The sequence below is a fragment of the Lissotriton helveticus genome, chromosome 4_1, assembly GCF_964261635.1.
Source record: "Lissotriton helveticus chromosome 4_1, aLisHel1.1, whole genome shotgun sequence".
NCBI lineage: Eukaryota > Metazoa > Chordata > Amphibia > Caudata > Salamandridae > Lissotriton > Lissotriton helveticus.
The window spans coordinates 1,888,792,685-1,888,799,653 of record NC_136063.1 but is presented as its reverse complement, the minus strand read 5'-3'; the positions used below and the strand labels follow the sequence as shown (position 1 = coordinate 1,888,799,653).

The 6,969-nt window shown below is 45.0% G+C and overlaps 1 protein-coding gene across 2 annotated transcripts in view; it reads left to right on the top strand.

Annotated features, from left to right (window-relative positions):
* Window positions 1-1,233: 1,233 nt before the first annotated feature.
* LOC144827733 (sodium- and chloride-dependent neutral and basic amino acid transporter B(0+)-like) overlaps window positions 1,234-6,969 on the top strand; it is a 3,091,484-nt gene continuing 3,085,748 nt past the window's right edge. For both annotated transcript variants that reach the window (XM_078685938.1, XM_078685939.1), the window contains exon 1: window positions 1,234-1,472. The gene's annotated coding sequence lies outside the window, so the exon portion shown is untranslated. The remainder of the gene's footprint in view (window positions 1,473-6,969) is intronic.

Below are 6,969 nucleotides of genomic sequence, written 5' to 3'. Positions count from 1 at the left end.
TCCAGCCCCGCCCGGGCTGTGGTGGGTCCGGCTGGGTCGCTCACGTCACTGCAGACCGTAGGATGCATTACCGCGTTGGCAGTAGAGGTAATAAACAGCATGGGCCCATATCCGAATTCAGCTACTGCCCGCTCGCGCCTCGGAAGGCAGTCTGGTGAAAGTGAAAGTATGCCGCACAGCACTTCCAGCCGGGCAGTGATTAAAACAGTGGATATTTTGTTAGCGAGCAAGCAGCTCAGAGCCCAGCTCCCAAGAAGTCTGCTGAGCAGTACGGGGTGCCTGCCTGTGCGGCTGACGCTAGTGCCAATTATCAATATATTAACTATATAGCCACCGCTCTGACCACAGCGCTTTAAAGGAACATCGTATATATGCGTGACTTCGCATTTCAGTGCGGTGATGCGGACCACCTCACTGAAATGCGTTAGTGTCACACGTAATGCGTGATGCTTGGCAGGACTGCCACCCGGCCCACCCGCTAGAACCGGGCCTGGTTCTGCTCCATAAAGCTGAAAAAACAAACCCATGTCCTATAACAGACAAAACATACCCTCGTGCTATTAGAAACTAGCAGTTTCTAATAGGCCGAAAGTATGTGCTGTTTTCAGTTTTATGGAGCAGAACCTGACCCAAAGCGATTTGAATGCAATTAACATACAGACCAGAAAATCCAAAGAGTGAAAGATACACGAGCCATTTATTAAGCCTAAAAAAAAGGACAAAACTACGTCAGCTATTGCGGATGAACATTAGGAGCACGGCAAGGAAATGCTTACATTTCAAATGTCCAAATTCACAGCTGCCTAGTTTTTGGTTAAATACAGCTTACCTGTTCTTATCTCTAAAAGAATGCTCAGAGGCAGGGCACAATTAAACCAGGAAGAAGATTGCTGCATAATTCAATGCTACTATAGAAGCGAAGTAATGCCACAATAAAAAATAACCAATCCCGCCATTTCGGACTAGGATCCGATCCCACTATTTTCCTGACCACGTTTTTACCTAAAAGCAATTTGGAAACGGGCTGCATGCGAATCCTAGAACTACTAGTTGCTGAAAAACGCACTAAAAGGCCGGCATGGAAGAGCAGTCATTCTCCTATATCGCATAACTCGTCGATTTTCCGGCCGTATCCCTCCCGTTTTCCTAATAATGTCGGCACAGGCAGGTGACGTTCCTTCCTGTGTGACGTCTTCCCTTTCCGCGCCACCGGATGTCCTCCCCGACGTGCTTTAGATGCTCATTTAGCGCGCACCAACAGCGCGCACGAACGCACGTGGTGATGTGCATAAATGCCCCGGTGACTGACAACTTCAATGTTGAACCGACCCAACATAAGTGAGGGACTTGCTTCGTGTCACACTGATTAAGTCCGACCTCGGGCGCCTTGTGGGGGCAGGTCGTCTGAGAGTGATACTTTGATTTTCGACTCTCCTTGTGGTGCGATCGCTAGGAGATTGAAGCAACAAGAAGTACGTTTTTTCCATAGTTTGTACACCGTTTTTGGAGGTGGCACTTCTGAAGATAAAATTCGTGTCACTGTGGGGGAAGTTAGGAAAAGGAGGACACATCACCGAATAGAAGTGCTTTCTCTGTCATGTGTAGAGGGTGTGTTTTGTAGGCTCTGAGCCTTGCCCTTGGACACGGGAACGAACCTTCACAGTAACAGGGATAGTGTTTTAAATGGGCCTGCACATGTAAATATTCTTCTCTTCTATAATTGAACTATTGTTTCGCAGTTTTGTAGCAGTGCAGCTGTGTTAAAAGCACTAGAAAGTTCCTTGTATATTGAGCAGTTTTGGGCAACGAACAAAGTGTCAAGTTAACTCTGGTGATTCATGTACCTGCTGGAGAGAGATGGGAGTTTTGTGTAAGGTAGCCCAGAAGGTTAATATAGTACCTGCCAAGTATTTGCATTGCTAATGTGCTATTCCATTATTGCAGTGACTTATGAGTGACATTCCACAGCAACATGTAACAGTTCAAAAACATTTTATTCCGTGTTAAAATAATGAGTTGCATATTCATTGTGCTTTAAGTCATAGGCTGGGACCTTGTAACACTAAAAATACAGAAGCCGTTAACCACCAGTCGTTATCCCCCTGCCAACAAGTAATCTATACCTTTACGGTCTCGACCCTGCGGGCAGTTCTTCCTCATAGGTCTTCAGAGTGTCTTTGCAATATACCAAATCCTGTAGCCACTGTTTAGTTTGAGGCACTTTTTTACTTCCCCACCCTAGCGATACTCTGCGTTTAGCCATTAATAGAGCTATTGCACAGAATTTACGTTTCAAAGCCCAGACCTCCGGCAATAATCCCAACAAACATGTGCGGATAGTACATTCTATTTGTGCATCTACCATAACACCCAGCATTTGCGTTACCTTTAACCAATAATCTGCTACTCCTGCACAGAACCAAGCTAGATGTATGAAATCTGCTGTCTCTGTTCCACATCGTTGGCATCTAGAGTTGGCTCGTAATCCAAACTTGTGGAGCCTCACCGGCGTGTGATAAGTTTGATGCAGGTATTTAATGTGTATAATTCGTAAATTTCCATTAGGTGTCAATAAACTCGTCAGTGTCCCTGTCGTTACCCATTCTTCTTTCGTCAATGGAGAGTCTAGACATTTGTTCCATTTTTGTATTGCTTTATGTGCGGTAGTTCCTATATCTTTCTGTAGTTCTACATATAATTTGGACACCAAGTGTCTAGGATCAGAGGTAGTAAGTATCAGCTGCAGCGTCGCCAATTGCTACGGTTCTGCTGGGTATGTTGGATATAGTTTCTTTATCGCCCCTTGTAATCTGTGGTACGTAAATTTGAATAGCATTGTCTGATTACTTACGTAGGTCATATCCTCCAATGTCTTAAATGTTCCATCTTGGTACAAATCCCCCATTGTGTCTATACCAACGTGTCTGAGTAGTCCCATTCCCACCTTCTCTTGCGTGACTGATAATTCCGGGTGATGGTGAAGTGGCAGATCCGGGGCATACAGTGGTAGTTTGTTTGCTTTTTGTCCCATCACACGCCATGCCTCATTGGTTGCATCTATGGTGTTTATGTCTTGTTTATGAAGGGGAGGCCTACGGTGTCTTATTATTGCATATAGTGGTATTGGTAGTGCATCTCCTTCTTCGATTGCAACATGTGGGAGGAAAGGTATTGTGTGGTACCAGAAGTATGCATATTGAGCTTGCGCGCACAAATAGTACAGTAAGAAGTCAGGCACTTTGAACCCCCCTTGTGAGTACGGTAGTGTTAATGTGCTTAATTCAATTCGGGCCGTTTTCCCTGCCCATATTATCTGTAGTGTCATAGTGGAAATTCTACGAAATACTGCCATAGGGGGCTTGATAGGGATGTTATTGAAAAGATATAATAGTTTGGGTAGGAGTACCATTTTTACAATTGCCATCCAATCTGCTATCGATAATGGCAGTTGGATCCACCTTTCTATTTTCGCTTCTAGAGCAGAAACTACTTTTCCATAATTCATGCGGACAACCACTTCAGGGTCCCTATGAAACCACACTCCTAAATACCGCACGGGGTCCGATTGCCATTCCTGCGGGTAGTCCGTTCGGTGCGGGTGTGTGCCGTCGGTTAGTGGTATTATTAGTGATTTAGCCCAGTTGATCCTGAGTCCTGACTGTCGCCCAAATTTGACATATTCACGCAGTAGCGGATTTAAATTCTCTGCTGGATCTCGCACATAAAGCACCATATCATCAGCGTACAATGATATGTGCAACGATTGCTGTGGAAATTGTAACGCTGAGTAATGATGCCCCTGTCTTATCTTACACGCTAATGGCTCAAGCGCTGTTGCGAATAGTAGGGGAGACAGAGGGCATCCCTGCCTAGTTCCCCTTTCTATGTGTATCGCTTCCGATATATAGTTATTTATTTTTATACGTGCAGTGGGCGCTGTGTACAGTAGTTTTACCCATTGAAGAATATTGGGGGGAAGCCCATTCGTTGCAATATATCATATAGGTAGGTCCATGCTATAGGGTCCTTGGCGGCATCCAATAATATCGCCGCTGCCTTAGTATTGGGTGTCAAATAATGGGATAGCGCAAACAGGGTTTTGGTGTTGTGGGACGTTGATCGTGTTGGAATAAACTCTGATTGGTCGGGCAGATTCAATTTAGTCATCAGGGGTTGTAGCCTATTAGCCAAGAGTTTTTATAGTATCTTGGTGTCTACAATTATTAGAGAAAGTGGCCTATATGATTCACAATTTTCCGGGTCCTTGTCCGGCTTAAGAAGTGCCAATATCATGGCTTATCTTAATGTTTGCGGCAATATTGTTTTCTCGTGAGCCTCTCCTAGCATTGCCACAATGTGCGGGGCTAACAGGTCTACATAAGCTTTATAGAATTCCCCAGTATAGCCGTCAGGGCCAGGCGCTTTCCCGTTTGGTAGTGATTTGATAACTTCAGTTACCTCCTCCACTGTTATCGGCAAGGAGAGATATGTTCTCTGTGCATCGGAGAGCCAAGCAATGGCTATATTGTCGCAGTATCTCGCAATTTCCTCAGCTGATGCTGTGTCTTCTGCAGTATATAGCGTCCCATATGTGGTCACAAATTCCACCAATATGCTCTGAATGTCATGCGTCAGTACCCCCCCGGAATCTCGTATTGCTTGTACAACTTGTGGAGGTGGAGCTGCACATATTTTAGCTGCTAATACCGCACCCGGCCTACCTCCCTCTCCGAAGCTTCGTGCTACTTGCAGTTTATTTATGTATCGGAGTTCCTCTTCAGCGCTCTGCTGATATTCGGATAACGCTGTTCTGATTTGACCTAACAGTGTAGCATTCTGTGTCTCATTATACTCACTTTCCAATTCTTTAAGTTTGGCCTCATGTCTGGTCAGTTGTTGTCATATGTCTTTTAAAATTCCTGCACTCGTGCTTATGCAGATCCCCCTGATTGTGGCTTTGAATGCGTCCCACAGTAATCCTGGATCGTCCGTGGTGGGTGCATTCAGGTCAAAATATTCGACAATCGCTTATCTGATCGTGTCCGAGTAGATAGGGTCCAGTAATGCCTTCCCATTGAATCTCCAACTATAGGGAGGGGGTACATAATGCGGTATTTTTAGTTTTAGTAACACCGGATTATGATCAGATAGCGTTCGGAGTAGATGAGATATAGAGTCTACCCACAGCGATATTTCTGATGAACCCAACCAGTAGTCTAGTCTAGACCAACTTCTGTGCGTCGCTGTTGTGTGTGTCGCCTCTAACTGCGTCAGATGTCTCAGTCTCCAAAGGTCATTTAGTCGTTTATCTATCATAATATCTTGTCGTTTTTTTAAAGCACGTTTGTGCGTTTCAGTCGATGTATGTGACCTATCTACTTCTTCGTTTAATGCAATATTAAAGTCTCCTCCCCACACCATTGGGACGTCTGGGAGTTCGTTTATTTTCTGCCATATTTTGTGATAGAAGTCAGGATCGTCTGTGTTTGGCGCATATATATTAAGTAAGTTTAGCCTCTGACCTCTAAGAGTCCCTGTTACTGCTACATACCGCCCCTCACTGTCTGTATGGACTTGGTCCATCAGGAAGTTTAGTCCCTTCCGGATCAGTATGATGACCCCTCTAGAATACGATGAATAGGTAGAGCCGTGTACAGATTCCGCCCACCTGTGTCCTACGCGATTCGTTGTATTTGGGGCAATGTGCATCTCCTGTAGGAACGCTATATCTATGCGTAGTCTAGTAAAGTAAGCCAATATTTGACGTATTTTCTTTGGGTTTGTAAGACCCCTAACATTCCTGGTTATAAAATGCAATCGTTCCAACCTTTCCTTCTGAATCATTTCGCTTTTCCCTACATATTTGTGTACCTGTTGTATATTGTCCAATATGTATATCTCAAGTACAATCTTTCTCACGTTAACTCCTCGTGTGTGTACACCCTGGATTATTATTATTATTATTATTATTATTATTAATGCAATTTATATTGCGCGACTAAACCCGAAGGTGTCAAGGCGCCTAACAAAAAGGATCAAAAAGGCAGAACACAACTACAGGTAAGCCTGCACAAAAAGACGAGTTTTCAGGGCAGTTCTAAATGATAGTAAAGTGGGAAGGGACCTTAATTCCAATTGGAGGGCATTCCACCACTTTGGGGCCAGATTGGAAAAGGCTTTACCACCCCATCTAGTTTTCCGGATGCGTGGAACTGAGAGAAGCAGTCGGTTGGAAGAACGAAGGTTCCTACCTGGACTATAACGAGACAAGATGGATCCAATTCCAGTAGGGCTGCTTTTTGCTAGGGCCTTATAGACCATACACAAGGTCTTAAAGAGTATACGGTCCTCAACAGGAAGCCAGTGAAGCTGCTTCCTGGCAGAGGTAGCCGAGGCACACCGGGGTAGATCCAGGACAAATCTGGCCGCTGCGTTCTGGACCACCTGCAAGCGCTGCAGCAGACTTTTATTCAGTCCCGCATACAGCGCATTGCAGTAGTCCAGACGGGAGCCAAGGAGAGCAACAGCAAGTTGTTTCCTTGCCTGCTGTGAAAGATAGTGCCTAATTTTCCTTAGTATGCGGATGATACCCCAACAGGTTGATACCGTCCTGTTAACCTGTTGGCACATACTGAGGATGGGATCAATCATAACCCCAAGATTTTTGGCTGAGGAGGTAGGATCAGGACAGACTCCCAATGAGTCTGGCCACCACTCAGCTGACCATATCTCCTCTTTTCCTCCAAACACCATCACCTCAGTCTTCTCCCCATTCAGTTTCAATGAGTTGTGAATCATCCATTGGCCGACTGCCTCCATACAAGATCTAAAATTGGAGGCAGTCGACATAACTGAGTGGGAGAGAGAGACGAGTATCTGCGTGTCATCCGCATAGGAAACTACCTCCATCCCAAAAGATCGAATTAGTCTGGCAAGGGGGGTCACATAAATGTTAAAAAGGGTCGGCTT